This window comes from Pituophis catenifer, unplaced genomic scaffold (assembly GCF_029215685.1).
Source record: "Pituophis catenifer annectens isolate HBS135680 unplaced genomic scaffold, rPitCat1.0.hap2 SCAF_8, whole genome shotgun sequence".
In the NCBI taxonomy this organism is placed as follows: domain Eukaryota; kingdom Metazoa; phylum Chordata; class Lepidosauria; order Squamata; family Colubridae; genus Pituophis; species Pituophis catenifer.
The window spans coordinates 29442039-29457481 of record NW_027256888.1 but is presented as its reverse complement, the minus strand read 5'-3'; the positions used below and the strand labels follow the sequence as shown (position 1 = coordinate 29457481).

The following is a 15443-nucleotide window of genomic DNA, read 5'->3' as shown; positions in this document are numbered from 1 at the left end:
TGGACTGTTAAATCAAATGAAGAAAGGGAAATTGGCACAACCCAGGGAAGTGAACAGGAAAGTATGTGTGAAGCAAAGAGGCACTTAGCTTGAGACTATTTTGGGAACAGAATTTCCAGAGCTGGAAAGTCTTCAATCTTTTTTTCTTCATCGTCCCCTTTGATTGGCCAAGAGACAGGTGCTCCAGAAGGTGATGGCAGGAGTATTCCAGGCTTCCTAGTATGTTATTTAATAAACTATATTACATCTGTGTTGCCTGCATACTTACCACGGTAAGCTTGTTCAATCAATTCAGTTACAGGAGTTCTTATGAGACAAGTAACCATTAAGTAACTTTTGGGTTTATAGCATGCTAAGCTACAATTGATTTGTTTTTTGTCTTAGAGTATGATATGACTCAAGACATTATTAAAAATAGATTCCTTTTATTTTTAAAAAACTGGTTATGTCTAATCTGGCCAGTGAAGTTAGAAATAGTCTGATTTTATGCTAATCAGCCACAATGTAGTTTGCTTTTTTTTAAGGGACTGACTTTGTCCTCTATAAATTCTCACTCTATTACTTTTCCTGGCTTCCTGGCAAAACAAATTATTTTCTTGTTCATATACTATCTAAGGAACACATTTTCCTCCTCCACATTTTTTCTTTCCCTCATAGGATGGGGGAAATGTTATGGTATGGAATTGCTGTATTTATCAGATCCGTGTATCTGCCATTCTTCGTGGAAGAAGGTGGGGGATTTGGAGTTGTCACATTTAGTTCTTTTCCTATGTGTCCTAAGTATCCAATTTCTTGCCTGGTCCTCTTTGTATAAATGTTAACCTGATTTATAACCGTTGCCTGGCGCCAGGAATGCCTGGAGAATTCTCACACCTTGGGAAATGAAAGGGGAAGGGGAAAACGAGTGGATTGTAAAAATGACTCTGAGAAGCTCTTTGTAGCTGTTTCTCAGAGAGGATGGTACAATTCATCTTTACACCGGCGGATTGGTCAGAATCCACATGGGAAGGTGGGGACAGGGTTCCTAATTTCCTTTATCCTGAACTGCATGCCCTGAGGGACCCCAGAGCCTGCTTTGAGTTTTGACTTGCTCTCATCCCTTTCAATAAAAGGTTCCTTTTGAAATACAAAGTTCTCAAGAGTTTGTACTTTCTTGGAAGAGGGGGAGAAACTGGTCCTTACAGTATTACAGGCATTGGAATTATGGACAAACATTTTTATAATGTATGCTGGTAGATAGCTGTTAAAAAGCAATGTAAACAACCAGTTAAAAAATGGTGCCTAAATTCTGAAAGATATTCCCTTTTTCATACCATGTTTCCCCGAAAATACAACCTACCCAAAAAACAAGTCCTAGCCTGATTTTCATGCCTGCACTAAATATAAGCCCTATCCCCCAAAATAAGCCCTAGTTAAGCCCCACCCACCATCTGGTTGTACAAGGTGGGGCGAGGTGCGTGCATAAAAACCAAGCTAGGGTAGGGGTGGGGGGATGGAGCTGCCCCATGCGCTCTGCACCTGCTTACCTTAGGACTGCCAGATCCTGGCCTCTCACATCCCGACATCTGTTGCGCCACTTCCTGACTTCTTCTGCAGTCTCTTGTGGATGGATGCCATCGTGCTGGTTCTATTGCTCATGGCAGGCTGTATGGCTCATCACGCTGGTACCACTGCTCACAGCAGGAGGCTGTATTACACTGGTGCCATCACTCATGGCAGGATGCTGCAAGGCTGGTCACGCCAATGCCGCTGCTTACAGCAGGACCCCACATAGTACGTTGCACTGGTCCTGCTGATTGTGGCAGGACCCCACATGGCACATCGCAACAGTGCTGCTGCTCATGTGCACAATGGTGCAATTGTGCCTCCTGCTGTGTGTGAGGGCATTGGCATGATGAGCCATACAGTGTCTGGCCACAAGTGGCCGCAGAAGTCAAGCAGCGGCGTGACAGATGTCAGGGCGTAGGAAGCCTGGCTGCGGTGGTCCTAAGGTAAGCGGTTAAGACATCCCCCCAAAATAAGACCTGGTGCTTACTTTGAGGCCCAAAAGAAAATAAGACCAGGTCTTATTTTCAGGGAAACATGGTAGTTCTTCATTCTGGAGTTCCTTCCCTTTCACAGAAATGGGGGCTGGAGGCTTGCTTTCTGCTTGTCTTAAATTGGAGCTGTGGGTTCCAAAGTTCAGTGGAACACCAGGTAGACTTTCCCAAGCATTTTTGGCAATTTTACCTCCATTGTGACTGGGTTTATGATGCGCACCACTGGGAAAACTATGTACTTAGGGCCCAGTTTCCTTCAGAGTTGCTAAATTTCAGTACTTTGTGGATAAATATACTTTATCCCCAATCCTAAACTCCTTTTGTGGAGCCCTCCTCCGATCTGCCTGTTTCTTTTGCGATTCCCCTGCTTTCCCTAAAGCTTTCAGCACATTTCCCCAGGCTTCTCTTAGGGTGTTCATCTACTGTCGGTTTTACTGAGGAGGGGGGCTTGCTTGGGAATTCAGGCACGGGTACAAACTCCATCCATGTATTCACTTTGAATGGGGTAAATCCAGTGCTGCTATGAACTGAGTTGTTGCAGGCCACCTCTGCATACAGCAAAAGTTCCACCCAGTTCTTTTGCTGATAGTTTACATACAACATAAATATTGCTCCACCATCACATTGGCCTGTTCTGCCATCCATTAATGCTTGGATGGAACACTGAACAAAGCCCCTGGGAGGAACCTATCAGCTTCAAAAACTCCTGCCAGACTTTTGTGAATTGTGCCCCCTGATCTGAAATGATCTGCCTCGGGACTCCACACAGCCAGTAGATATGTTGCATGAACTTGGCTAGTCTCTGGGCTGAGGGGAGTTTAGAGCACACGATGAAATGAGCCTACTTCGAGAACAAGTAGACTACTATCCAAATCACAGTGCCCCTCGACTCTCTGGCAACTCCATGATGAAATCCATGGTGATCTCTTCCCAAAGCCTGCTAAGGTTAGCCATCGACTGCAGTAAATCAGGGATCTTTCCTGGCATTTGCTTCATGGACGCACACACCGGGTAGCTCACCACATAGCTCTCTATGTCCTTTCACATCTTGGGCCACCAGAACTGCCTCCTAGCCAGGTTTGTACAAAGTTGAAGTGACCAACCGGTTTCACATCATGACTCCACTATAAGACTTGAGTTCTCAAACAGGCTTTGAACCACTCATATTCCTGTAGGGCTTCCCTTACTTGTCACGCCAACCCTTCGTAGGGTCATGGGGGAGCGGTTTGTGATCAATACTACTCAGAGGTTTGGGATACTAATTACTTGGAGGGGATGATAGAGTTGACTACCTCTTCCTGGGTGTTCTTGTACTGGGGCGTCTGGGAGAGTGCATCTGCCAAGAAATCCCCCTCCCCAGCAAGTACTTAAGCATGAAATTGAATCAGTTGAAGTACTAAGCTGATCGTACTTGTTTTGGAGACAGCTTTCTCAGTGTCCTCAAGGACTCCACATTCTTGTGGTCTGTCCATATTTCAAACTGGCTCTTACTACCTTGCAAAAACTGCCTCACTGTTAATAGTGCCCATTGAACAGCACAAGTTTCCTTTCCCACACTGCCACCATTCTGTATTGGTGATCTTACGGGATGTGTAGGGACAGGGCTGCAGCTTCCCTTCAGTGTTCCTTTGAAGTAGGATAGTCTCCACTGCCACATCACTGGCATCGGCTTGGATGACAAATGGTTCATCTGGGTTCAGATGTTTAAGCACTGGCTCTGCCACAAACAACCACTTGAGTTTCTCAAAAGCCATTTGGTATTCCATAGTCTAGTTCAGAGGCTTAGGCTTCATTCCCTCTCCTCCGGTCTTTAGCAGCTCTGTGATTGGTAGAGCGATCTGGGCGAATGATGGAATGAACTGTCTATAGAAATTGGCAAAGCCCAAGGAACTTTGCAGCTGTTTTCTAATCCGGGGGAACCTCCCACTCCAATATTGCTTTCACCTTCCCAGGGTCCATCTCTACCACCTTGCTTAATATTCAGTACCCCAAATAGTCCAGGGTAGTCTTATGAAAATCACATTTTGATAGCTTAGCATAGAGTTTAGAGTCTAGGAGCACCTCACGCACTAACTTCACATGCTCCTTCATTGTTTCGGGATAAGGATGTCCTCCAGGTACAAATGCTTGTGCAGCACCTCGTTTATCAGTTTCATGAACATGGATGGGCCCCCCTGCAGTCCAAAAGACAACACTTGGAATTGGTAGCATCCCAAGGGGCAATTGAACGCTGTTTTCCACTCATCTCCTTCTTTAATTCTTATTCGGTAATATGCTTCCCTCAAATTGTTTGATAAATTCCTTCCCTTTGGACAGGTACCCCAACATGTCCTTCATAAGGGTACATATTCTTGATGCAAACATCATTAATCCCACAGAAATCCATGTACGGTCTCATGGACCCATCCTTCTTCTCTTTGAAAAGTATGGGGGCTGTTATTCAAGATTTCACCAGCTAAATGAATCCTATAGCCAGATTCTTATCCATGAAACTCCACAGCTCCTCCATCTCCCTCAGGGTCATCATGTACATCTTTAGTATTTACATCTATATACTAGCAAGACAAAGGCGATGGTACTGGATTCCTGGAAGCACAGAGAGGAACCTGCCCCATTGTATATCACGGGGGCCATCTGGAGAGGGTTTCCTCTTTTAAATTCTTGGGAGTGCTCATTAGTCAAGATCTCACCTGGAAAAACAACACATCCCTGGTGGATAGTAAGGCTCAACAGAAACTTCATTTCCTTAGAGTCCTGCAGAAAAATCAGGTGGAATAACAGCTGATTACTTCTTTCTATCGGTCCACAATAGAAAGTGTCCTCCCATACTGTATAACAGTATAGTACACTGGTTTAACAGCTGTGGACAGAAGACACTACAGAGAGTAATCAATTTGGCACAAAAAACCATTGGTTGCCCTCTAACACCACTGGATGACATCACCAGGTCTCGCTGTTTCAGCAGAGTAAGGAAGATACTTAGGGATGATTCACACTCTGGCCAGTGTCTTTTTTCACTTTTACCATCAGGCAGAAGACATTGACATATAGCCAGCCGGACAAACAGTTTAAAAACAGCTTCTACCCATGGGCTGTCAGACTCCTAAATACAATCACAATCATTCCACGTACATATGGAAATGTATGACTAGTTTTTTTCTTTCCCCAATTACTTGTATAAATTGGGAATTGTATTGTCTTGTATTTTCTGTTATGGATTGCACCAGTAGAGGCTAAATCAATTTCTTTGTATACATGATGTACAATGATAATAAAGGCTATTATTAGTACATCTTTGGCTTAGGCAGCTTTGCCCCCAGTAATATCTCAATCGCACAGTCCATGGGATGATGGGGAGGGAGTATATCGGACTCCTTCTCACTGAACACTTCTGTGTGGTCCCTGTACTGTCTTGGGATGGATAGCTTTCCTGGTTCAGGTTCTGCTAGGGTGTTCATTGGCTCAGTCCTCTTTTCCTTTCTCAGCCACGCCTGGCCTGTTCTGTGCATCTTTCCTACTAGCTTTAGTTTTTTCATTCCCTCCTTTAAGTGCCACTGGTCCCTTCCCCAATCCATCACTGAGTTTTATTTCTTCAACCATGAGAATCCCAGTATTATGGTCTCTGCCTTTATGGGGCCACTTTGAATCAGATAGTCTCTTTGTGGCTTCCTGCTCTCATGCTCACTGGCTCTGTCAGGCATGTGGCAGGCATCACCTCCCCCCTGTGATTGAGCCATCAGTTTGCTCAAACTTCATAGGCTGTCTCAATCTCCTTACTATTATTCCCAACATTTTAACTGTCTGTAAGCTGATCAAACAGTGGGTGCAGCCCAACTCTATTAGGGCAGTGAAACCTCCCTGGGTTCCTGAGTGGGGCACGACAATCTCCACTTAGTCAGTGAAAGGGGTGATGGCTCTACTTACTATTGGGTCTCTTTCATTAGAAGACCAGGCTGGATTTGCTGGGGATCAGAGTTTCCTCCCATTTGCTGGACTGGGGAGAGACCTCCATGATCTGATGTGCCATCTGCATCTTCTCCTTCACCTTCTTTGGCACTTTCTTGGCCTTTGGTTGGCTAGCGGCTTTCTGGGCTGCCACCGTCTGTGGCACTAGGCAAGTCACGGCCCGATGGCCCTCCTTCCCACACTGGAAACTGGCTCCTGCTGGGCGCCGTGGGTCTCCCTCGAAGTCAAGGCAGGGTTACCGGGATTCTCCGTCTCAGTGAGCATCCCCTTGGCTCCTCCTTAGTCAGTTCTCGAGCCCAGCATGATGCTTGTACTCCATCAGGTCTAACTCTACTTGTAGTCACCAGTTGGTACGATGCGTGGAGCTCATCCAGGATTCCTTGGGGCAGGCAGTTTTGGTACAGCTCCTGATTCAGCCTACTTTGAAATTGGTAGACCAGCAATTGCTCTGGCTAGCCTCTCAGGTTCCCCACCAGGCCTCAGAACTTTCAAATGTATTCAGCCACTGACCTGGTTCCCTGTCTTATGGTCCAAATCTCTGCTTCTGCTCAGTGGGTCTGTGAGTGGTCCCTGAATTGGGTCCAAAGCACCTCCATGAAGACATCAACATTCCCCAACTCAAGAGCTCCTTCATTGTGGAGGAACACCACCCAGTCTGCAGCCTTCCACTTCAGGCTCGCAGTGATGGCATTCATGCATGTGACATCATCTGGATAGGCAGTCCTTTACCAGTCCATGTGGCTCCACACTTGGCTCAGGAAGTAGACTAACTTCTCTGGCCTCCTGTCGAATGTGGCTTTCAAGAGATGGGGGTTTTGGTTGTAACCAGCATGTAACCCAGCGGCACCTCACCACCTATAGGATCACTTGTGCCTGGAGTCCTGTGATACCCTGAGGCACTTGGGGTTTTCTCAGGGCTATCTGGGGAGGGATGGTTTTTTGGGGGGACTCGCAGTCTGAGCCACAAACCCCAATGTTGTGAGTTGGGGCTGTGACAGTGAGGGTTTTGTGGAGGCTTGGGCTTGGCCAGCTCCCGCTCCTGGTCCCAGGGCTACCAGGTACACCACACCTTGCACCTCCATCCTAACAAACCTCTCCCTCAGCTGCAGGATACGGTCAGGTACTTCATCTACCAGCTCTTCCTAATCCACGTTTTTTGGCTTCCAACTTTGATCCTTGGGTCACAGCAACCCCCAGTGGGATCAGAACGAATGCCTTCACAGCCTTTCCCATTTTATCCTGCCACAGCTCCTTCAAGGAGGGAGATCCTGGCTGCAGCTCCTTCCTCTCACACCAGTGGCTGCTCTGTTTTCTCCGCTCACCCTTTGGATCGGGTCATAATGTCCAATTATGAATTGTCCTTTTATTTTGAGAACAGTTCACTTGTCAGACACCTGCATCAGTGACCTTGGTGGGTTCTTGGGTCTCATGGTCTATCCCTGGAGCATCTGCATTCTTTCTTACCCTTCCCTCCCCACAGTTCTTTAGCAAGTTGAATAGCGATAAAAGTTTCAAAAGCGGATCAGTCTTGACATAGTATCTCTAACTTTTCTTTATAAGCTCTTCCTTCCAGACTCTCGTTATATTGCTTACATTTTATCCCAATATCTTTTGGCTTCTAGCAAAAATGCATCTTCATGTAGTTTAGATTTTTTTTTATTTTTTATTTATTTATTTTATTTATTTATTAGATTTTTATACCGCCCTACTCCCGAAGGACTCAGGGCGGTGCACAGCCAAACAATAAAAACACATGCAATACAAAATTTAAAAAATAGAATAAAATCAAATTAAATAATTTTGGCCCTGACAAATTTAAAACCCCAAACTTTTAAAACCAATTTAAAATTGAATATATAAATACTAAAAGATATTTAAAATTTTAAAAATCTTTTATAAAAGAGGGGGAAAATTAGGCCAGGCCGACCTGGTGAAATAGTAAGGTCTTTAAGGCGCGGCGGAAGGTGCGCAGATCCGGGATCCTCCGTATCTCTGGGGGGAGCTCGTTCCAGATAGTAGGTGCCCCCACAGAGAAGGCTCTCCCCCTGGGGGCCGCCAGTCGGCATTGTTTGGCTGACGGCACCCGGAGGAGCCCCTCTCTATGGGAGCGTACCGGCCGGTGGGAGGCTATTGGTGGTAGTAGGCGGTCCCGCAAGTACCCGGGTCCTAAGCCATGGAGCACTTTAAAGGTGGTAACCAAAACCTTGAAGCGCACCCGGAAGACCACCGGGAGCCAGTGCAGCTCGCGCAGGAGAGGTGTTACATGGGAACGCCATGTCGCTCCCATTACCACCCGCGCGGCCGCACTCTGCGCCAGTTGGAGCCTCTGGGTGCTCCTCAAGGGGAGCCCCATGTAGAGAGCGTTGCAATAGTCCAGGCGGGAGGTGACAAGGGCATGAGTGACCGTGCGTAAAGAGTCCCGATCCAGAAAGGGACGCAACTGGCGTATCAGGCGAACCTGATGAAAAATCCTCCCGGTCACGGCCGTCAAGTGCTCTTCTAAAGACAGCCGTGAATCCAGGAGGACGCCCAAGTTGCGAGCCCTCTCCGTGGGGGCCAATGATTCGCCCCCAATAGTCAGTGATGGCGTCAACTGACTATATCGGGACATCGGAAACCACAGCCACTCAGTCTTGGATGGGTTGAGCCTGAGCCTGTTCCTCCCCATCCAGATCTGTACGGCCTCCAGGCACTGGGACATCACTTCAAGGGCATCGTTGGGGTGATCCGGGGTGGAGATGTACAGCTGAGTGTCGTCAGCGTACTGATGGTACTCCACCCCGAAACCACGGATGATCTCGCCCAGCGGCTTCACATAAATGTTGAACAGGAGAGGCGAGAGGACCGACCCTTGCGGCACCCCACATATGAGGGGCCTCGGGGTCGACCTCTGTCCCCCTGTCAACACAGACTGCGACCGGTCAGAGAGAAAGGAGGAGAACCACCGCAACACAGTGCCTCCCACCCCCAACTCTTCCAACCGGTGCAGCATGATACCATGGTCGATGGTATCAAAAGCCGCTGAGAGATCTAACAGGACCAGGACAGAGGAGCACCCCCTGTCCCGAGCCCTCCAGAGATCATCAACCAACGCGACCAATGCCGTTTCCGTGCTGTACCCGGGCCTGAAGCCCGACTGGAACGGATCCAGATACGTCGTTTCATCCAGGTGCTGGGGGAGCTGTTGCGCGACCACACTCTCAACAACCTTCGCAACAAAGCGAAGATTGGAGACCGGACGATAATTTACCAACATTGCCGGGTCCAGGGAAGGCTTCTTGAGGAGAGGCCTCACCACCGCCTCTTTCAAGGCGGCGGGAAAGTCACCCTCACTCAGCGAAGCATTTATAATCCCCTGGAGCCAGCCTCGTGTCACTTCCCGGGAAGCAGTACTAACCAGGAAGGACACGGGTCCAATAAACAAGTGGTCGCGTTCAGTCTACCCAGAATCCTGTCCACGTCCTCAGGGGTCACAGGATCAAACTCATCCCAGATAACATTCTCAAGACCTGCCCCTGTCTCTCCCCCTGAGACTACCCAGTCGGAGTCCAAATCTTCCCAAATCTGAGTGATTTTGTCATACAGATACTGAACAAAATCCTCGGCTCTACCCTCCAAGGGGTCCTCCCGCGCTTCCTGGTGGAGCAGGGAGTGGGTCACCCTAAAGAGGGCGGCCGGGCGATTATCTGATGACGCAATAAGAGCAGCAAAATAACTACATTTCGCTGCTTTTATCGCCACTAAGTAATTCCTAATGTGGGATCTTACTAGTGTCCGGTCAGATTCAAGAAGACTGGCCCTCCAACTACTCTCTAGGCGTCTTTTCCGGCGCTTCAACTCCCTCAGCTCCTCGGTAAACCAAGGAGCCAATTGAGATCGGCGCCGGGTCAGAGGCCGCAAAGGCACGACCCGATCCAGAGCACCAGCACCCGCCCTATCCCAGGCGGCCACCAGGTCTCCAGTCGAGGCGTGTGCCAGAACCTCAGGAAATGGCCCAAGCTCCGTCTGGAATCTGTCAGGTTCCATCAGGCGCCTGGGGCGGAACCATCTGACCGGCTCCGCCTCCCTGCGGCGGGGTGCAGCGGTTCGAAAGTCGAGACGAAGGAGAGAGTGATCTGACCATGACAAGGGTTCAGTAACTATATCCCCTATATCAAGATCCCTCAACCACTGTCCAGAGACAAAAACCAGATCCAGCGTGTTTCCCCCTGTGTGGCTAGGGCCATGAATTAACTGGGTCAGGTCCATAGCTGTCATGGAAGCCATGAACTCCCGAGCCATCTCTGACGTCTCACCCATGGACGGCAGGTTGAAATCCCCCATGACCATAAGCTTAGGGGTATCAACCGCCACCGCGGTGATGATGTTGAGTAGCTCGGGCAGGGCTGTTGCCACGTGGCAGGGAGCCAGGTACGTGATCAGCAAACCCATCTGAACCCCATGACCCCATTTCACAAAAAGGGATTCACAGCCGGCCGTCTGAGGAACAGTGGCCTCCCTCGGTCTCAGACCTTCTTTAATGATAACCGCTACCCCCCCCGCCCCTCCCCTGTGACCTCGGCTGATGGAATGCTTGGAAACCTGGCGGGCACATTTCAACGAGGGGAACCCCCCCTCCTGGCCCAACCAGGTCTCCGTAATACCTGCCAGGTCCGCACCCCCCTCCTGCACAAGATCACAGATGAGGGGGGCTTTATTTACTACGGACCTGGCATTGCACAGCATCAGCCGAAGGCCTGGGTCCTGAGGGTCTATGCAACCTGAGGAGCGAGTAGAGCCTTGGGGGCCGGAGCACGCCACCGCTCGTAGACAGCGAGTGCGCACTCCCCTAACACGATATGGCCCCCTGCTCCCGCCATATCTACCCCTCCCACCTACAGTACTGATGTTCAAAAAACTATCCGGACAAGCTCTAACCCCCCCCCTCGATCCCGGGTCCCCCATCCCCCATGCCACGCTTCACTGCCAGACCCGACCCTCCCCCTTGTGGGTTATCCCCCATACCCACAGCCTGAATTCCAATCTGACCCTCCCCCTCCCTAGGACCCCTTAAAAATTTGACTAAAAATTTTGTTAGAAAACCCCTCAATCCCCTCGTTTTCACATTTTCAAGGAAGCATGTTAATGCCTTGAATAGCAATAGCACTTAGACTTATATACAGTTTCACAGTGCCTCACAGCCCATTCTAAATGGTTTACAAATGTCAGCATATTGCCCCCAACAATCTGAGTTCTCATTTTACGGACCTTGGCAGGATGGAAGGCTGAGTCACCTTGAGTCAGTCAGGATAGAACCCCTGGCAGTGGGAATGCAGAGTTAGCCTGCAAAACTGCATTCTAACAACTATGCCACCATGTTATTTTTTGTTGGGGAAGACACTAATAGTATTTACCATGATGGAGGCTTCCTACTTTATATATATATAATAAAGATAGAATATAATGTTCTTATGGAGCAATAATGAAACCATTCTCAGGGGCCAGCATTTTCCACCCTCCGAAAACTCCTGAACTGATCTACATAATACTAGACTGTAATTCCAAAAGGATAATCAAGCAGTTCTATTTTTGCTATTACTAATCCCCCATCCCATGCATTCACAAAAAAGGCCTTACAGAACGAGTTACGCTTCCCCACATATTACACAAAACTGGCGTAAGGGCAGAACTCCATGCTGGTTTCGTACATGTGTGGCAAATTCTCCTCGTTGCTGCTCTTGGCACGCTTTTTGCTCCAAGATGATGAGTGTGACTTATGATATGGCCCCAGGGCCTTAAAGTAGACAAACTTGCACCTGTCCTTGTCCATGGCCAATCTGAAGGAGTCCTCCTCCAGCTCATGCTGGTTCTCACAGCCCCGTGTGCAAGAGTACATGCACGTCTCAAAGCAAACATTGTTCAGGAGCCCGAAGGAGCTTTGCGTGCTGAACACTTTGCAGGTGTAGAGCTTCTGAAGATCAGTGCACGTAATGGCTTGCTTTTGCACCACCAACTCAGCGCCCTGCTCCTCCAGCTTCTGGATGATGGCGGCCAGTCAGGTTAGCGGTGCACAGTTCTGGATCCTTGGTGAAGTCGCGGGTGTGGCAATAAGGAGGTTTGTTGAGGTAACAGTTGAGCGAGCTGTGGATATTGATGAGCGATGACTCGAGTAGTGCTGCCTGCTCTTGGAGCGCGCCTTGGTGTACAAAGAGTGTAACATGGAGCACAGCGCCCCCTTGTCCATGGTCTCAAGGTAGTGGCTTTGGGCTTTCTCACTCAGGTACTTGTGGAAGATGCACACCGTGTACTGGGTGGTCAAGCTCATGTTCTCCGGAGCGTTCCCCCATGCCCCACCTGTGGCGCCCTTCCAGATGGGCTGGCCCTGGCCAGCTATGGAAGACAGGAGCTGAGGTCCGCGCCAGTCAGCTACCTGCATTGACGTGGTGCAGCCAGTGGTGGGTATCAGCCAGAGAGTCAAGATGAGGCCAAGCGAGGAGGACCTGGGCATGCTGGGTGAGCGGGGCACTTGGAGGGCATCCATGCAGGGTCTCCTGGGACCCCCATGAGGGTCTGCTGCACTGTATATTCTCTGGGAACTTTTTCTGAGCTCCTGGATTTGCAATGCATGTTGTGCGGGGTGGGGGAACACAAACATACACACACACAAATACAAAATGGTCATTAGGGCAGAGAACTGGTTGTTAAATTATTTGAATCCCACCATTGCTTTTAGCTATGCAATTTGGGATGAACACCCTGGTGTGGAAGAATGAACAGATTTCCAGAAAAAAATTGCAGACTACAGGAATCATTAGCACAGATAAGCCTCCAAGTGCTTCAAAGACCTTCTAAAAGGATGCAGATGACCAACTCTGCAAGGAATATAAATCCTTCCATTCCCCACCATCCAGTCAGAGCTTCTTGGTTGAGAAGTGAAATGTCTTCAAAGAAAAAACAAGCAAGTCCAGTTGCCTCCTGAAAAAGCACTTTTGGGACATTCAAAACATTAGGAAAAAGAGTAGTAAAATTTTAATCTAGAGATGGATGGATGGACAGACAGATATAGTGAGATTTATTTTTGGAGCTAAGAATGTGGCATAACCCTAATTTTTCATCATTTCAGTATATGATATAGTTGTAGTTAGTTATAGTTATAGTTTATAGTTAATTTTCTTTTTGATTATGACTAATTATAACAACATGTAAGCCAGGGGTGGGTTCTAAAATTTTTTATTACCGGTTCTGTGGGCATGGCTTATTTTGTGGACGTGGCTTGGAGGTCATGTGACTGGGTGGGCGTGGCTAGCTGGTCATGTGACCAGGTGGCCATGGCTATGTGTATAGGGACTACTCAGAGGGCTGAAAAAAGTCATTTCTGACAGGCCCTCGCACTTTTGACTGGTCCTCACACTTATGACCATCCTCACATTTATGCCTGTGCAGCATTCTTAACAACCATGTCACTCATTTCACTACTGCTTCTCTTCAACATGGTATAAAATAGGGCAAAAAATGTAAAATGTGAGGACAGTCGTAAGTTCAAGGACTGGTCAAAAGTGCGAGGACCAGTCAAAAATAACTTTTTCAGCCCTCTGAGTAGTCCATATTCATAAAAGGATTCAATTATTTCTTCAAAGTGCTGAAGATTGCACCCTGGCTGGAAGAACTCCAACAGGGAAGTATTTCCTCCCAACAGCGGTGTAAAAAGCTTAAAACAACCCTTCCCCTTTAAGAAAGTCAAGCAAAAAAATAGCCTCCGGAACCGGAAGTGACAGTAAGTCTAGGCATACTGCTGGAGAGGCAGTTTCTGTAATAAAGATTAGGCTAGGAAACAACACCAAATGTTGTAATTAATCCTTACAGGATTAACCCTGTAAAGTGGAAAAAAACAAAAGATTTCTTTTAACAACTGGTTCTCCGAACTGCTTAACTACTTAACAACCAGTTCTACCTAAGTAGAATCCCACCACTGGGTCTACCCATTTATTTTTGCAGGCACCGGTCTACTCATTTGTTTTCTTTTAACATTGATCAGCTGTAGGGCGGCCCTTTGAAAGTTTTTTTTCCCTCTAGCCATCATCTGGGACTCAGGAGGCAGCAATAGATTGGGGGTGGGGCCAAAGAAAAGGTAAGAAGGGGGCGGGGGGGCAGAACCGGTTTGGTGACGTCATATCATCACCGCTACCGGCCCGGCTGAACCAGGAGGAACCCACCACTGATGTAAGCCCCACGTGTATGCCAGTCAATTTATTAATACTCATGATGGTGCCATTTCTTTGCCTTCAGAAATTTTCCATTTGGAGCTCAAATTAAACAGGGAGATCTCATGTTCCTAATTCTATAATGAATGTAATTGCTGAGTTTAAAAGTACATGAGAATTTAACATTGTGAGGATATTTTTTTTTTAATGAAAAAGAAATTTTTACACTGCTGAGAGACTTTGCAATCAGGTATGAAAAATAATATATCACTGGATTTAAAACAGCACTTTGTCTCTTTGGTCTTTAAAATAGTGTGGATCAGGGGTGAAATGTAACATTTGTTACTACCGGTACTGTGGACGTGGCTTGGTGGGGGGTAATGTGACTGGGTGGGCATGGCCAACTTTTTTTTTTTTAACTTTTTAAAGCATTTTTTCTAATGCTTTGAAAAGCCTCTGCCGATCAGGCAACTCAGCTGGGATCGTCAGAGACTTTTCAAAGCATTTTTTTTACCACCTCTTCGACCAAGAGGTTGCAGAAAAAAAATACTTTGAAAAGCCTCTGACGATCCCAGCTGAGCCGCAATCATCAGAGGCTTTTTTTTTTTTTACTTTTAAAGCATTTTTTTTGTCGGAAGAGGTTGTAGAAAAAATGCTTTTAAAAGTTAAAAAAAAAAGCCTCTGATGATTGTGCAGCTCAGCTGGGCATGGTGGTGGTGGGGGCAGGGATTTTTGCTACCGGTTCTCTGAACCACCCACCATCACTACCGGATCAGGCGATCCGGTCCGAACCGGGAGCATTTCACCCCTGGTGTGGATCCACATTTACTGGACCCACACTTAGATTTATCTAGTTCGAGACAATCTGGTAAATTCCAATATGCTAATCATTTTAAAACAATATACCGTAGGCATTATTGATATAGGCATGCGAAAGTTTAGATATCCTGATCCAGCTGTATGATTCAATAAAATTGACACGTTGTGCACAATACAAAGGTAAACAAATATATTTCTGCAAATCTAAATGGAGGATATTTGTATACAGTTGTTTAATTAAGAAAGTGAACTATTAACTATTATCTTTCAGCATCTTCATTCTGTTACCGTGAAAACAACAGCTTCCAAATGTTTTCTATAGGCAGGTAAAAGTCTCTCTATCCTATTCTTTCTTTCCTTGCTAAATTCTTGTACCTCAGAAACATTCATAGGTTTCCTTCTATACACCATAAAGACCACTTAAATGTTTTTAATCTTT

The 15443-nt window shown here is 47.2% G+C and overlaps 1 long non-coding RNA gene across 3 annotated transcripts in view; it reads left to right on the top strand.

Annotated features, from left to right (window-relative positions):
- The first annotated feature begins 251 nt into the window (after positions 1-251).
- The window catches only part of LOC139320575 (uncharacterized), a 53845-nt gene continuing 38653 nt past the window's right edge, over positions 252-15443 (top strand). The window contains exon 1 of one of the 3 annotated variants that reach the window (XR_011600702.1): positions 252-272. This is a non-coding gene — a long non-coding RNA (uncharacterized lncRNA). The remainder of the gene's footprint in view (positions 273-15443) is intronic. The other 2 variants (XR_011600701.1, XR_011600703.1) reach the window with 2 other exon arrangements.